The following is a 15,627-nucleotide window of genomic DNA, read 5'->3' as shown; positions in this document are numbered from 1 at the left end:
GGCATAAAAAGCAGGAATGTGCTAATAAAGTTTGCGGATGACACAAAGCTGGGAGGTATTGTTAACACAGAGAAGGACCGGGATATCATACAGGAAGATCTGGATGATCTTGTAAACTGGAGTAATAGTAATAGGATGAAATTTAATAGTGAAAAGTGCAAGGTCATGCATTTAGGGATTAATAACAAGAATTTTAGTTATAAATTGGGGTCACATCAGTTGGAAGTAACAGAGGAGGAGAAGGACCTCAGAGTATTGGTTGATCACAGGATGACTATGAGCCGCCAATGTGATATGGCCATTAAAAAAGCTAATACAGTTTTAGGATGCATCAGGCGAGGTATTTCCAGCAAAGATAAGGAGGTGTTAGTACCATTATAGAAGGCACTGGTGAGACCTCATCTGGAATACTGTGTGCAGTTCTGGTCTCCCATGTTTAAGAAGGATGAATTCAAACTGGAACAGGTTCAGAGACGGGCTACTAGGATGATCCGAGGAATGGAAAACCTGGCTTATGAAAGGACACTCAAAGAGCTTGGCTTGTTTAGCCTAACCAAAAGAAGGTTCAGGGGGGATATGATGGCTCTCTATAAATATATCAGAGGGATTAATATTAGAGAGGGAGGGGAATTATTTAAGCTTAGTACCAATGTAGACACAAGAACAAATGGATATAAACTAGACACTAGGAAGTTTAGACTTGAAATTAGACGAAGGTTTCTAACCATTAAAGGAGTGAAGTTCTGGAACAGTCTTCCAAGTGGAGTAATGGGCGCAAAAGACATATCTGGCTTCAAGACTAAGCTTGATAAGTTTATGGAGGGGATGGTATGATGGAATAGCCTAATTTTGGCAATTAATCAAAGATCAATTGCCAAATTATCAGCAGGTAAGTATGCCCAGTGGTCTGGGATGGGATGTTAGATGGGATGGGATCTGAGTTACTACAGAGAACTCTTTCCTGGGTGCTGGCTGGTGAGTCTTGCCCACATGCTCAGGGTTTTAACTGATCGCCATATTTGGGGTCGGGAAGGAATTTTCCTCCAGGGCAGATTGGCAGAGGCCCTGGAGGTTTTTCGCCTTCCTCTGCAGCCTGGGGCACGGGTCACTTGCTGGAGGATTCTCTTCAGTTTGAGGTCTTCAAACCACTATTTGAGGACTTCAATAACTCAGACATAGGTTAGGGGTTTGTTATAGAAGTAGATGGGTGAGATTGTATGGCCTGCATTGTGCAGGAGGTCAGACTAGATGATCATTATGTTCCCTTCTGACCTTAAAGTCTATGAGTCTAACTGGACTTAAATAGGAGCTCCTTGGTGATACTGCAACACAAATGATAAATAAGAATGGAGAAGGAGTTTCTTTAATAGCTAAATCTTTGACCATTAAGAGCTGTACATGTCAACGCCAGCACCTTAAACTCCACTCCAGAATTCACAAGCCACTAATGCAAGTCCCAGAACCCCTGGTGTATTATATCTCTCTGTGTAACTTAATAAATGAGCCATAACCTTCACTAGCTTCAGTTTCCAAATGGACTCAGGGTATGTCTACATTGCAGTTAAACACCCGTGGCTGGCCTGTGTCAGCCGACTCAGGCTCGTGGGGCTCAGACTGCAGGGCTATAAAATTACAGTGTAGACATTCAGGCTCGGGATGGAGCTTGGACTGTGGGACCCTCTCCCCTTGCAGGGTCTCCGAGCTGAGGCTCCAGCCTGAACCCAAACATCCACCTCACAGTTTTACAGCCCCATAGCCCGAGTCCTATGAGCCCAAGTCAGCTGACATGGACCAGCCACAGGTGTTTAACTGCAGTGTAGACATACCTTCCATGTATAGCACTTCATGGAGCGTACGACAATAGTCTAGTCTTAAAATGAGAAAAACATAGATTGTACCAAGATCAGCATTCAAAAGGAAAGATTCTGCTCTTCATACCAGCACAGATTAAATATGATCCTTTTCCACAGTCATCTACAAGCCACTCAGTATCAAATGGAACTATTTAAAAAAAAAATATGGTTGAGATCCTTCAATAAACTCTAGTAGAGGACAATATTCAAAGTAAGCAATTTTTTAGCCCTAATCGCCTTAACAATATCCATTTGAAAGGACACCGGTTAAAATTGTTTTTAAAAATCCATACTTTTGTTACTAACTGCAGCTTAGATTATTGAAAATGCTAGGATTTCATTATAGGTGGAGCTCGGGATGCCGAGTTGGGGGTGGCAGAGAACGGAGATGAAAAGCCCATAGTGGGAGAGTGAGATGCAGATGAGGAGAAGTGGGGTGGAGACTGAGTGACTGGACAAAGACTGGGACTAAGACAAGTAGTTGGTGGGAGTTGGGGAAGAGACAGGACTCAGACTGGACCAAGGACAGGCTGGAGGGAAGGAGGCAAAGGGGGGTCAAATTTGGAGGAACAGGGTCAAAGGGTCTATAACCATTAGAGTAAACTCCCTTCTAGAACTTGAAATGGAATCCAAGATTCCTCAGTCTCACCATTCCTTTGCTGTCAGCAAATATCTGTGAAACCCCCTGGCAAAAAGCATCTGGTATTGGTCCGTATGGAGAATGACAACCTACTGTAGGGAATCAGGGCTTGCAAGGCTCCCTAATGACTGCAGCTGGCCCATAGTAGACTGCCTGATTGCTATACCCCTGGTTTGGTTGGAAGGGTCACCAGACTCGCTTTTAACTCAGCAGCAGCAGTTCAGTGACTGCTCAAAGTATTTGCCCCAGGCTGTGATAGTACCTGCTTGTTTCCAGCTCTACTCCTGCCTTGCCTCACTCCAGGTAACATGTTTTATTTATTTAATTTACTTATTATTTATTTGGTTCTGGCCTATGGCTCTGTTTCTAGGCTACTGATTCCTGCTCTGACCACTAAGCATGACTGCCCATGTCCCAGTCACTGATACCTACTTTACTCTGTTATCCATTAGCTCAAGTGGCAGACATTTGTACCATAGACTTATAGGTCCCAACCTTGATGATGACTCTTATTGGAGTCAGTATGATGCCACATAAGAAAATAAAATAAGACAAAAAAACATATTCCATTAAGTTCGCTGTTTTTCAATCCTAGTAAATTACACACAAAATCATGCAAAAGAAGCTTGCAAAGCCAAACACACAAAACACCAGACGTGCCAGATTTAAGGTTGTCTGTGCAATCTCAGTTTGGCTGCCCTGTGCACTAGGATACAGTCTCTAGTTACATGATCATATACATGTTTGTTTTCTGTTTTGGACCCCTCTAATATTAAAATAATTATGGTTGTGCCACTAAGGGGGAAAAAGTTGACTGCTGCGATTTACTCAAAACACTAAAAATGTAGATTCAAAATGGGCTGAGGCCGCAATGTTCGGATCTAGATTACATTTTGGCTGAACTACTGGACCTGGACATGAGTGTGAATCAATCAGAGGGGGAGCCGTGTTAGTCTGGATATGTAAAAAGCAACAAGGAGTCCTGTGGCACCTTATAGACTAACAGAAGTATTGGAGCACAAGCTTTTGTGGGTGAATACCCACTTCGTCAGACGCTAAGATTCATAGTTGATAGTATAATCTCAGGAGAGAAGTACCTGGGAGATTTCTGCCATTTTGTATTGTGGAAAACTTGAGAATGGAGACAATCACCATCTTGTGGCAAATCTGAACAGGATACAGGCAAAAGGATTTTTTTTAGTTTTGGACTCTTCTGACTCATTCTAAAAAACACATGCTTGTGTTCATACCTAGGGGTTCCAAAATGAATAACCTCACGTTCTGCTGCACAAAGCTCAGAGTGGGAAGGGATGAAGATGCTGGCTCAGGTCTACAAATACTAAAAGATATTTACCTTGGCTTAGAGGAGGAGAAAACCTCGGTGGGGATGAGAAATTTTGGTATTCCCAGGTGAAGTGCCCTCATCAAATAGTTAACATCTTTGAAAACCATGAATACTTTTTCCCACACACCCCAACTAGAAAGTTGAATGATCAGAATTTGTAGTCATGATTATAGTAAGCATTTCCGTTCCTGACTTTGTGGCAGATTCATTGGTGTTAATAAATTATCTTGCAGCAGGCAACCCCTGGAGTTCCCTTGAAATAGATCAATTCACTTTAGTAGCATGCGTAAGCATATTGTGGTAGCTGTGATCACAGCACTAGAGTCAGACATCTTTTGCTTTAAATCCCAATAGTTTTGATTGTTGCAGTTGTTATCGAGATACTAACAAAGTAGGTTATGTTCATTGGTATTGGTTACTGGTGCAGCTGTTAAGTTAATGAAGTCAGTATATATTCCATTATAATTTTAGACATTTTATTTCAGTTTTGGTAGGACAGCTGTGAAATAAGTGCTAGAAGTAATGTTCTTTGGGTAACCATAAAATAAATAAATATTTAAATTAAACGTTCTGACCTTAGTTTAAGTACATGTTTTACCTTTAGGCTTTTAATATTTATTTTTCTTAATGTACAGGAGCTTTACATCAGCTACTAGATAATAGAATTTTACTACATAACAGAAAACAATTGAATAGTGTACAGTACCTTCATTTGTACTTGCTATTGTCAACCCTCAGTCAATATTTAGTATTATATTAGATCAATGACATCTTTAAATACCTAGAATCTGTTTTGTTTTATTTTGCTAAGCATGGTAACTCTAATGAATTAAGCAGCCTGACTGTCCATGCAACTGCCTGCTCTGAAGATGATTCTTCATTCCAGTTCCTTGTTGCTATTTAAGTAGTTGCAAGTTCACCATTCCTAGCAATATACAATAGAAAGGGTAAAATATCAAAGGGAAAAGTCAAATGCTGAATGTAATCCCTACAGGCTGGTAGGTAAGCCCTGAAATGTTGATTTGCTATTTTAATTGCTGGTGCTACATCCAATTCAGTTCAGGCACTTTGAATTGAATTCTGATTTCTATCACAGTAAAAGAGATCACTGAGGGGGCTAAATAGAGCAGAATTGTGACTTCCCCCAACATCACCTTTCCCGAAGACGCTAAAGAAAAAAAATCAGGTTTTTATTAAGATCATGGAGGGCAATTGTTAGAGAATTCTCCTTCTCTTCCAGAATTGCATGGGGAAAAAAAAATAAAAAGCTTTCACCAATTCACTTATACACACTAACAAGTAACCGAGTGGCATCACCCATGTCCCTTCTAGACTCTAAAGCCTTTTATCTTCAGTTTATTAGCTTGTTTATCCAGCCATACTCCAAAATCCTCCCCTTTTTTGTTGGTGCGGTGAAACACCTGATTCTTTTGAGTTTGACACCTTGCATGGATTAGGGGTTGCTGTCAGTCTCCGTTGTGTTCCTTGTGTAGGCCAATATCTTTAGTCTTCTGAAACTAGAGATCATTATGTACATTCAGGAGTGGTCATAATTTACTTGTCTTGTTAACAAAATGCTGATTTTTTTTTCCTTCAAGAAGCTGCATGGGAGGAGAACACATGGTAGGGCCTGAGGTTCATTATTTCAGTGCTAATAAAAAGCTTGATTCAGTATTAGTATATTCACCAACGGTATTACACGCCTAAGATAATTTTTTTACAAGGATGCTTCCCAGAACAAGCCTTATATGTTAACAAGTTTGTGTTGAATTCCAGCAGGAAAAGCAGCTGTACTGCACAGTGAGGGCCAAGGGAATTCTGCCCTGATATGCCTCATTTGCTGTTACATTAACAGGACACAGGAAAATTCTTGACTTTGCTGCAACATTACTTATCTTTGGGTGGCATAATTACATCTCTCACTATTTTGCAACATAGCTTTTAATGCCCCCGTCCAGAGTGTTGGCACTCTGACCAACATTTTCAAACCCTACATCTATATTTAACACTTAAATATAGGTGGCCTGCTTTTCAGAAGAACTACACACCTGCTGAAATAATCAGATTGGCAGGTGCTCAACACCTTTGAAAACCAGGACCCCCAGCCTGTATTTAAATACCTCAATTTAGGCACCCACGTTTGAAAGTCTTGGGCTCTGGCTTCTTCCTACTCTCCTGTGCTTGCTGAGAGTGGATACCCACAGGGAAACTATATCGACTCTCTCATGCATTGTTGGGATTTTGTGGTTCCCAGTGAGTCTGATGCTGGGTAGAATCAAGGGACTTCAATTCGATGCCATTCAATTCAACAAGGCTTTATTCAAATGTGCGCACAAGGAAAACCCCTGCTACAAAAAAAAAAATCAGGCAGAGTCCTTCCAGCAAGGAGCCCCTCCCCTTGCTATTTTATAGCACATGGCACTTATATAACAAGTTACATAACAGGAACCTCTAACCAATCAGAGTTAACCTTTCCATATGGGTTTGTTTATCACATGCTCATAGTTCTTCAGTCCACATGCTGAGCTCAACCCGCTCCCCCTGGCCTTCTCCAGAATGTTCCTAGGCTGGTGAGCCACAGCATGCTTCCCTATGCATAAGCACCCTGCAAACCACATTTTATCCAAAAAAACCATAAGCATACCCTTCAGCACATAGGTGGAGAGTCAGCTCGAATGAAGGGGTGATGCTATGGCTTCACACACCACAGCACACCAGTCAGCACAGCTGCACTGGCACACCATGAGACATATGCTGCACAAGGTACAGGGCTGGTGCTGGGTATGTCTCCCAGAGCAGGGAGAACACAGAAGGTTCAGCAAGAGTCTCCAAGTTACAACCCTCATTTCCAGTCTTCTCCTGAGGCAACATGGTTACATGCTGCCCATTCACAGGGCTTGTGGCAAAGCCAAAAGACAGCCCTTTGATGCTCATCTTGTCCCACGTTCTCTGGCTAGGAGTCTCCAGGTCTGTTTGTAGGAACTCCTTGACTGGCTTTGTGTGGCTCTGCAGAGGGGTTGGCCTGGCACTTAGTGGGCAGGCAGCGGGAAGAGGGTTTGGTTTGAGAGCAAGGAAATAATTAGAATTTGTTATTCTCCAGTGCTGTCCAAGCAGTGCTGATTTTTGCATTGCCAAAATCACACGGTCCACTCCTGTTCACAACTGAATGGTGTGACATTGTCAGCCTGTGCCTACCTAATTCTGTTTTGGTCTACACACTGCAGACTCCTCTGCAGTTGGTCTTTGCATAGTTTTAGAGTGTCCAGCGCCCTCTGTTCCTAAGCCAGGTTGCAATGGGCACCTGCACCCAAGCAATCAGCTGACTGACAAAATTTACTCACTTTCCCTCACTTGATTGAGTGATGGCACCTTGGATATGTGTATTTCAGTGCTCAATGGAGGGGAAGTACGTCTGTTTCTAAAGCCTGGCTGGGAGGCTATTTACTTTATATACAATCTCCAGTTCAGTAACTAGCAACTACAGCTAAGATGCCTCATGGTAGGTTCTGAATCTTCTGCCATTTGCAGAGAGCTTGAAGAACTCTCTGTTCTCAAGCTGAGGTGTGCATCGTCTTATTCCCACTGTAAAATTGTCTTATAAATCTTGCAGTTATACAGATTGGAGGAACTGGAAAAGCCTACACAGAAATCCTAGAGAAGTCAGTGCACAAGGTTGCCATTTAATTGTTACCATTTTACCACACAGTGGTATCTAAGATACTGAAGTTATCGCCTGTTTGGAATAAATATAGCCCAAGTCATTGAAAAGTTGACATTTGCTGAACATTGCAAAGCAATTTCTACAAAGAACGCCTGCTCTAAATAGAGGGGTAAACTGGTTAGTTAGTAATAGTGAGCATTGTATGTGACTGCAATGTAGGTTTGTTGATGGAAGTTTTGTTGTCTACCATGGGTGGGATGGTCTTTTTTAAGTTCACTCTCTTTCTTTAGTTCCTCTCTGGAAACAGTTGAAGAATAGCACCATAATCAGAAGACATAAAATAGTAGCAACACATCCCTGGGATAGTGCTATTTCTAACGCCAATCCTCTGTTCGGCTGGATTAGAGGAACAGGAATGTATTTGGTTCAGCTGAAAAAGAAGAGGAGGGAAGGAATGAAAGAAAAATCTCTGCAAGACAAATAAGACTCTGTAGATGTGCTGCATCTGTCTGCTTGCCCACTAGGGACACTGAGATAAAGAGATTAAGACACTTACACAAAGATGCTTAGACAACTAGATCAGATAAGCAAATTGACAGCTAAGTTGAAGTTAGGTCTATAATAAATAATAAATAATAATAATAATAATATCAAGACATTGACCCAATTTGCTACAAAAATATTTAGCATTGAATTTATGTGACATAAAACTGTAAAGCATGTTGAGAATACAAAATCTTAGAAGGGTTCTGACCTTGGGAAAGTGCAGACAAACATGTGAACTCCTTAACAGAATGTCTTACAAGAAGTGTGCTCCTTCACTCTGCAACAAAGAAGAAACTGGTATTCCCAGGATAGTATCTATTTTGTTTATACCACCAAAGGAAATATAAATGTGTCCCCATAAATAAGGCTCTTGAAATACTGCTAGTGTACATTTTAGCGCAAGTGTAAAAAGATGGGAGTAAAATAGATGTTTAAAACAAATGGGCAATGATGTGTTCCTAGAAGGAAACTAAGTTAAAAAAAAAAAGGGTCTTTAAAAGCAAAAATAATGCACTCTAGTCACTATAACACATGTGGTTTAAAGCACCCGCTAAAAGATCTGATCTGTAAACTTCACAAGGGTGGATAAAGGTCAGGAAACCCCTCCATTATCAGTTTTTGAAAAAGTCTTAGTACATTTTTAAATACGTCTGGTTTTTTTTTTTTTTAAACACAAAAAAGTCAAATCTTTATAAATAATTCTATACTGTTGTAAATAACTACAGTATGTTAAAATTAGTAAAAAATATTTCTGGTTTTAACACTGATACTGGAAATATTGAGAAATGGAATCTCATGTGTTATTCATAAGATCAGAATTATATGCAGTCACTATTTCTGGCTCCTGATTAAATGCTGGCTTGTAACCTAGTAACACTGGAAATAATGACCAGATGATAATGTTCTGTGAATTGAGTCAATGAAAAGAAGTTTTGATTTGTCAAACTGCAATATCACTTGCCCATAGAAATAGTTCTAGATAACCAGCCACAGTTATGAGAGACAATATTATGCTGGGTTTGTAAGAGAGTAAATTCAGAGAAAAATGTCTCTAAATTATAGGCTCATTCATACTTTTTTCACAAGGATAGTTAGTGTAGCTATGGAAGATCAGGAAGAATTAGCACATTTAAGATTTTTAAAGTGTCAATGTATGGGAGTTTAGCTAAGAAAATCTTCACAGCTATTTCTGTACAGAATTAATTCAAAAGTGATGTTGAGTTGCAGATCCTCTGCCAAAGTTTTATGCAACATACAAGACCACAAAAGTGTATAAAAATGTGTGCCACTCACCAGTGATGTCTCATCTTGATAGTGGGGTCAATATAAAAATATTAAATCCATAAGAAAATCATATTACTAGGTCTGATGCAAGACTAGCACTATGCAAATCTAAAACAAATACAGACAGTGTCTTTACCGATTGCACAGAAAATACCGAGGTCACCAAAAAAAAAAAAGTTGTGTAGAATGTTTTTTTGTGTACCAACCCCAGCTTGAGAGAGTATTCATCACTGAAGTGGAGTCACTGAAGCAGAGGAAAAGCTCAGAGTTAGACAACCATCATTCAGTTAATACATAAGGAAGAAAAAAAACTAATTACTAACAAAAGGCAAAAACAAAATAAAGAGTATAAAAGGGCAAGGAAGCATTAAATGTTAAAGTAGAACGTTGTGTCTTCCACAGGAAAAAAAAAAGGATTAAAATCAGCCTACTTCCTAAGGCTAGCCATTAAAAGCACAGAGTGGGAGTATGCACTACATATATAGATGAGTGAGAAAAAGCAGAGGAACATAGGAAAGGCTAATTTTAATTAACAGAAAGGCTGCAAGATAAAGCACACAGTCCCGGCGTTGGAAGACATCGAGCTATAAGGTATGCTGCATGTGACTGTGTGTGCCAATTAGGAGCTAGTCAGACCACCAAGCAGAGAATAAAGGAGCCAGAAGAATAAGTGCTGTGCTGCTGGAGCTAGACTGATTTGAGTCACCTGTGTATTATAAAGGGGGGTGGAGAGTTGGACTTGAGTGAGAGTTTCACATATTAATGTAAAGCATTAAAAAGGATCACATTGCAGTTAAACAGACACACAACAGAGACCCACATGAAGAAATATATGGGGTAAGAGAGGGACCGTAATTTATTTAACTATTATTCAATTAAAATCAGATGAATCAAGGGAATTAGAGAATGAATCAGAGAGAGGGAAGGGATAGGGAGGACTGCCAGAACAATGGCACTAAAGCTGCCAGCCTATAAATTTACTGCCTGTGTTATTTTTCCAATTACAGCCACGGTGATCTAAAAATTCACGAAGAGTCGGGTGTCTTAAGGCTTAACCTACTCTCTCTTTGGCTGGGGGAGGAGGATTGTTGTGAGGAACACCTTCTCTACCGGACTTGGACCTGCACGTTGCATGCCAGGGGCTCAGGGAACCAGGAGAGAGACTAGAGCCATCACCATGAAAACACAACCACACACAACCAATTAACACAAATTAAGGGTGGGGGGAGTGTTCTGATAAAAGCCACCCCAGCCGATCAGTTTATCCGGGGGCTCTGATTAGTTCTGCTGCCACCAGGGAAGAGAGAGCGCAACAAGATGCGGGGCCAGCCAACACTTTGCAGAAGCCAGCTGCCAGCAAAATAAACCTATTACATGTAAATTCAAATTCAGAGGCAAAGAGGAGGAGGGAGGGGAGGAAGCAGCGCTGCGCGCTCGGGAGCGAGGAAGCCAACCCCATCGCTGCTGAGCTGCAGAGTGCAATAGATTTTTAAACCCCCCTTCCCCGGGCAAAGGGAGCCTTATGCCCAGGGACATGCTAAATGACCCTCTTCAGCAAGAGGCAGTGAGGAGGCGCTGGGGGGGCGGGGGTGAGAGAGACACACACACACACACACACACACACACGCTCTCCTACACTCCGCTCGCCGGGAGGACCCAGCCAGTCAGAGGCGGAGAGCGAGGGGGAAGAGCGAACACATTGGAGGAGAAATTGCTGCACAGCAAAACACCAGCCAGAGGAGGTGCTTCCCCGCTCTCCCAATATAACCACCCCGAGCGCAGGGGCCAGCAGAGACGGCCAAGTGCTGGGCTGGGGAGGCAAAAGGATGCCCCTGCCTGGCTCGCGTCTCCAGCCCTGAGCGCCGCGGAGGCAGGGCGACCCGGAGGGATTGTTGGCCGGGAACTCCGCGATTCGCTGAGCGCCACGAGGGGCGGCTGCTACCTTGGAGGGAGCAGGGACTGCCCGGAGGATGGGAGACTGAGACCCGAGGGCAGAGAGAGGTTCTTCCCCAGCAGCGGTAAGTGGCCAGTACCGTCGCTCTTAGCCAGCCCCTGAGTCCCCCTGATTCGACTTCCGAGTGCGTCCAAGTTATTTGTTTTCCTCGCCCTCGGTGCTTCTCCGCAGGCAGGTGGAAACCACCGCTCCGTTACTGGGCGAATGTTGCCGGGTTGCGATGGTTTGGGGCGGGGCGAAGCGGATTAAAATGATCCGAATCCATTCCGAACAAAAAAAAGTTGGAGCAGGCATAATCATGGTCTGCAGCCTGCCTCCCCATCCTTCAGCTGCACGGCAAACTAGTGCTGAGGCTTAGTTGTTGAAGAGAGAGGTCAGATGGACGGAGCCAGTAAATATTCTAGAAGCAGCCTACACGTGCCCATTTCTGCTGTTGGGGAGGTTTTATCGAGGATAACCCAGTGTGTTGATCTGACAGTTTATTGTCCCACTGAAAATCAGCAGCAAGTTGATTGGTGGGGAAGTTAAGAATGATACTTGGCTTGGAGATAAACAATACTCTCTAAATCAGGTAGGTGCTGTGCCTGAAACCTGTTCCAACGATTGTCAGCCTTAAAAAAAGCAGAGGGAATTGCATAAAAATGCACCGATTCTTTCTCCAGTGGATAAGACGATCTTGTGGAACGTTTATGGGGAGTTGAAAATGAACTGAGAATTATTCTTGTAACATGCAGTAGGGTATTCTGTTTCTAAGATTTTTATCTCAGAAAGAATCAGCCTCCATTAGGCCTGTTATACGTATTCAGAGTTTCACTTTTATTCCTTCTGATCACAGAAACTGCCTAAAAACCTATTCTGACATGATTTAATGTGGCCATGTAAAAGCAAAGTTGTCCAGTCTTTGCAAACTTTCAGAAATTTGCCATAACTTTCTTAGTTATGTTTTGTTTACTTTTTCTTTTTTTGAAATTACCACTGAACACCTTCCATATTTATTTTAATATTTTTAATCAACTAACTAAGGACCTAATCTCAATCCCTTTTAAATTCACTAGAGTCTCCTCATTGACTTCAATAGACTTTGGAGCAGACCTTGAGGGAGCATCGCTACAAACAAATTCTCTGTTCACTGAGTCCCAAAAGCTGAGGTGAACTGCATACAATTAAAAATGTGGGTGACATTTTAAAATTAATGATGATGCATGCAATTAATTATTGCTGAATTATAATAGAACTCACCCAGAAGTACTTATGACAATCCATATTAATGCTAAATGAGTTCATCATGATTATTATTACAGTGAATACCAAAGGAATTAGCAATAATTAGGCTATTTTACCAAAATGTCTCTAGGAATTTGTAAATACCTCATACACTTTTTTTTTACTAGTTTTTTTTCCCCTCAGCATGGCATTCATCTGAAAACAAGTGAACAAACTTTCAGTGTCTATTCTGCATCTAGAAAGGAACTTGTTTACTAATATTGAATGAAGTACCCAATGTGAAGGACAGAAGATTGACAATGATCAGAGGGTACTCAGAGAAAAATGATTTCATGTACAAAGGCTGTGTGCCAATTTAGGTTTAACAAAGTAGACAAATTAAGAAATGGTAGTGAAGAGGGCAAGATATTAGAAGTCTACAGTAAAAGAAAGGAGAAGGAGTAAAATCAGGAAGAAAGAATAAGGAATGGAAACAATTTTAAAAGAAACCTAAAGCTCTTCAAGTAAAATCAGAGAAAATCCAGTCATCAACAACATTCAGTTCTTTCATTCCTTATAGTGCAAATGCCCTTGCAAAGACTCAACAGAGCTAAGATACAGGTGGGAAGATTGCTACAGATGAGCAGGAGAACCAGAATGAACACTTTGGTCTTGTTGTTTATTATAAGGAACTTGAAGGTCACCTTTTGTTGCCCGGGTAAAATTTCCTTGAGGGAGATGCTAATGTGGCTTGATAAATAAGAGCAGATGCAGTAAGAATATTAGAAATGTGAAGAACCAGGCTGGCTAAATGATATCCCAGAACTTGCTAGCAAATTTGCTAGAATGTTGCTAAGAAAGTAGGATGGCTTTTGGTGAAGGTAGCCCACTATTTAAGATAAGATAATAGGAACAATAAGAGAATCAGGTGCTAGAAAGATGAGAGAAGCATCACTGAGGGAAAAGAATAAGGCTACGTAACTTTAAGAAATGTGCAACTTGGTAGAAGACTGTCAGCATAGATTCGCTAAAGGAAGGTAATGAGTGGCAAATTTGCTTGAGTTCTCTGAATAAGTTGCTGGTGTGGTGGTCTATCGGGGAATCAGTGGGTATGGTTTATGTGGATTTCAGAAAGTCTAGTTTTCTACTCCAGAAAATATTGATCTGCAAAGTAAATTTTGGTAGTATTGGAACGGGTTCAAATTTACTTGGATGGGGGGTTTTCAATAAAGGGTAAAGAGCTCTTGGGTGAAGTTGGAGGTGAAAAGCATGGTGCTGTATGTGACAATATAAGGTCCACTTTTCTTTTTCCATATATGAAAGATGATACATCAGACAGGGACAAATATGCTAGCAATATGGAAAAATGAGGTGGGAGTCTAGTCCAGTTGAACAGAATCAACAAATGGAAAGTTACCTGGGTAGGTTAGTCATTGAAGCAGTTATTTTAAGTGGCTAATGCAAGGCAGGGTAACAAAGTATGTATTAGCAATACTCTCTGTGAGCCAGCATTGAGGCAACTGAGATGATTGTCTTTGGTGACTTTGCTAAAATGGTTCTTCTGGATATTGTCTTTCTATATCCAGCCTGAAACATAGATTTTGATTCCTCTGAATGCACTGCATAATTTTCCACTGTTGTTCTGCTCCCTCCATATGCTCCTGCTAACAGCTTGCATGTTATACTTTCTGTCAGTTTCAGAACAGCTTAGATCATTTCAGCTATTTCTTAGAGTTTACAACACAACAGTACATTGAAAGCTGCCAGGCTGGCCATACTGAGGTCCTAATTCCTGAGAACGAATGTCCAGTAGGACACTTGACTGCTAGTGCTATGCTGATGAGAGTTTTAGACTTGATGTTTTTCTTCTGCACATCACTTCTATGATGCTTTATTAGGAGCTGCTCCAATGTGTACTATCAACTTCTCAGCACTTTACAACAGGAAAAGAGTCTGGTTGGAAATGGTGAAACAGTTTTATTTTCTGAACATTTGTGATCAGTAACCCTAGGTTAGAGGCTGGTACATTTTAAAATATTTAGAATATTTTAGAGCTCCATAAGGTGGACTTTTTTACTTTGTTTTGTTTTGAAAAAAATTCAAAACCTATAAAAAGATCTTAGAATAATGGCTCTATGCCTTGAGAGGGGTTGCTAGCAGCAGCAAAGTGTGTTCTTGCTTAAGTGGAAATAAATGTGATTGTTTTTATAAAGAGTTTCTTGGAGGATTTATGGAATTATCCAAAAAGTAGGAATACTAATTAAAAAGTGAATTCTGTTCACACTCGGCTTCCTAGAGGGATTTCAGGGTGACTTCTCTGTATTTTCTACAAGTGAGGAATCAAAGCATTAGGTGCACTGACTGGATGTAAAATAAAGGAGTAGAGTATTAGTTAAACCCTGACTGTGCTTTGAATTATCACCCATGCTGTAGCTGATGTTCTTGACCATCTTTAGGCAAAACTTAATCCTGCGCTGTGATACAAATGAGCTGAGCCTGTGTGATGCCCCACTGTAGTTGTTTGGCAGCAGTCTGCCTGCACAGATCGTGAAGCAGAAATGAGGCCCAGTTCATGCATTCATATTCGTTAGTCTTCATCATAATGGTCACTCCCATCATTATGGTCCAGAGCTGCCCAGAGAGGGGGCAAGTGGGGCAATTTGCCCTGGGCCCCACAGGGGCCTCGCAAGCCCTGGCCTGGTGGCGGTCCGGGTCTTGGGCAGTATTTTGGCAGTAGGGGGCCCTTCAGCACTGCTGAAGATGCGGAGCAACTGAAGGGCCCCCTACCGCCGAAATGACACCGAAGACCCAGACTGCCACCGGGTGAGTACAAGCGCCGCAGCTCCCCTGCTTTGCCCCAGGCCCTCTGAATCCTCTGGGCGGCCCTGCTTATGTCTGCTTCAGGATCACTTTTCTAAACTTCAGTCTAGAAAAAGTGCTAACTCATCTCCTCTCCCATAGCTGGAAACATATAACATTTCTCAGAAAGGTTTACTGATGTTCTTCCCTTTTTCAGGATCCAATATAGAGTATCCCTTCTAACTTAACGATTGTCTTCTGTGAAATTATAGCCACCCTTAAGCCATTAGCCTCATCCGTTCTGTTTCCCCTATTTGTTTCTGTTTCTTAGATTAGGAGACA

General features: G+C 41.5%; 1 protein-coding gene and 1 long non-coding RNA gene across 3 annotated transcripts in view; one reads left to right on the top strand and one right to left on the bottom strand.

Annotated features, from left to right (window-relative positions):
* Positions 1-6,229: 6,229 nt before the first annotated feature.
* On the bottom strand, positions 6,230-10,054 carry LOC123371649. 2 transcript variants are annotated; one of them, XR_006579890.1, is made up of 4 exons: positions 9,536-10,054; positions 9,339-9,437; positions 8,254-8,322; positions 6,230-7,929 (listed from the first exon to the last, which is right to left on the bottom strand). It is a non-coding gene; the product is annotated as an uncharacterized LOC123371649 (long non-coding RNA). The 2 variants fall into 2 exon arrangements; XR_006579888.1 differs by having other exon boundaries at positions 6,231-7,929; positions 9,339-10,054.
* The window catches only part of CNTN5 (contactin 5), a 1,047,172-nt gene continuing 1,041,594 nt past the window's right edge, over positions 10,050-15,627 (top strand). Inside the window, exons 1-2 of the mRNA XM_045019421.1 lie at positions 10,050-10,166; positions 10,337-11,347. The gene's annotated coding sequence lies outside the window, so the exon portion shown is untranslated. The remainder of the gene's footprint in view (positions 10,167-10,336; positions 11,348-15,627) is intronic.

This window comes from Mauremys mutica, chromosome 1 (genome assembly GCF_020497125.1).
Source record: "Mauremys mutica isolate MM-2020 ecotype Southern chromosome 1, ASM2049712v1, whole genome shotgun sequence".
NCBI lineage: Eukaryota > Metazoa > Chordata > Testudines > Geoemydidae > Mauremys > Mauremys mutica.
Note: the sequence above shows the minus strand (reverse complement) of the source record. Positions and strands in the feature narration are given on the sequence as shown.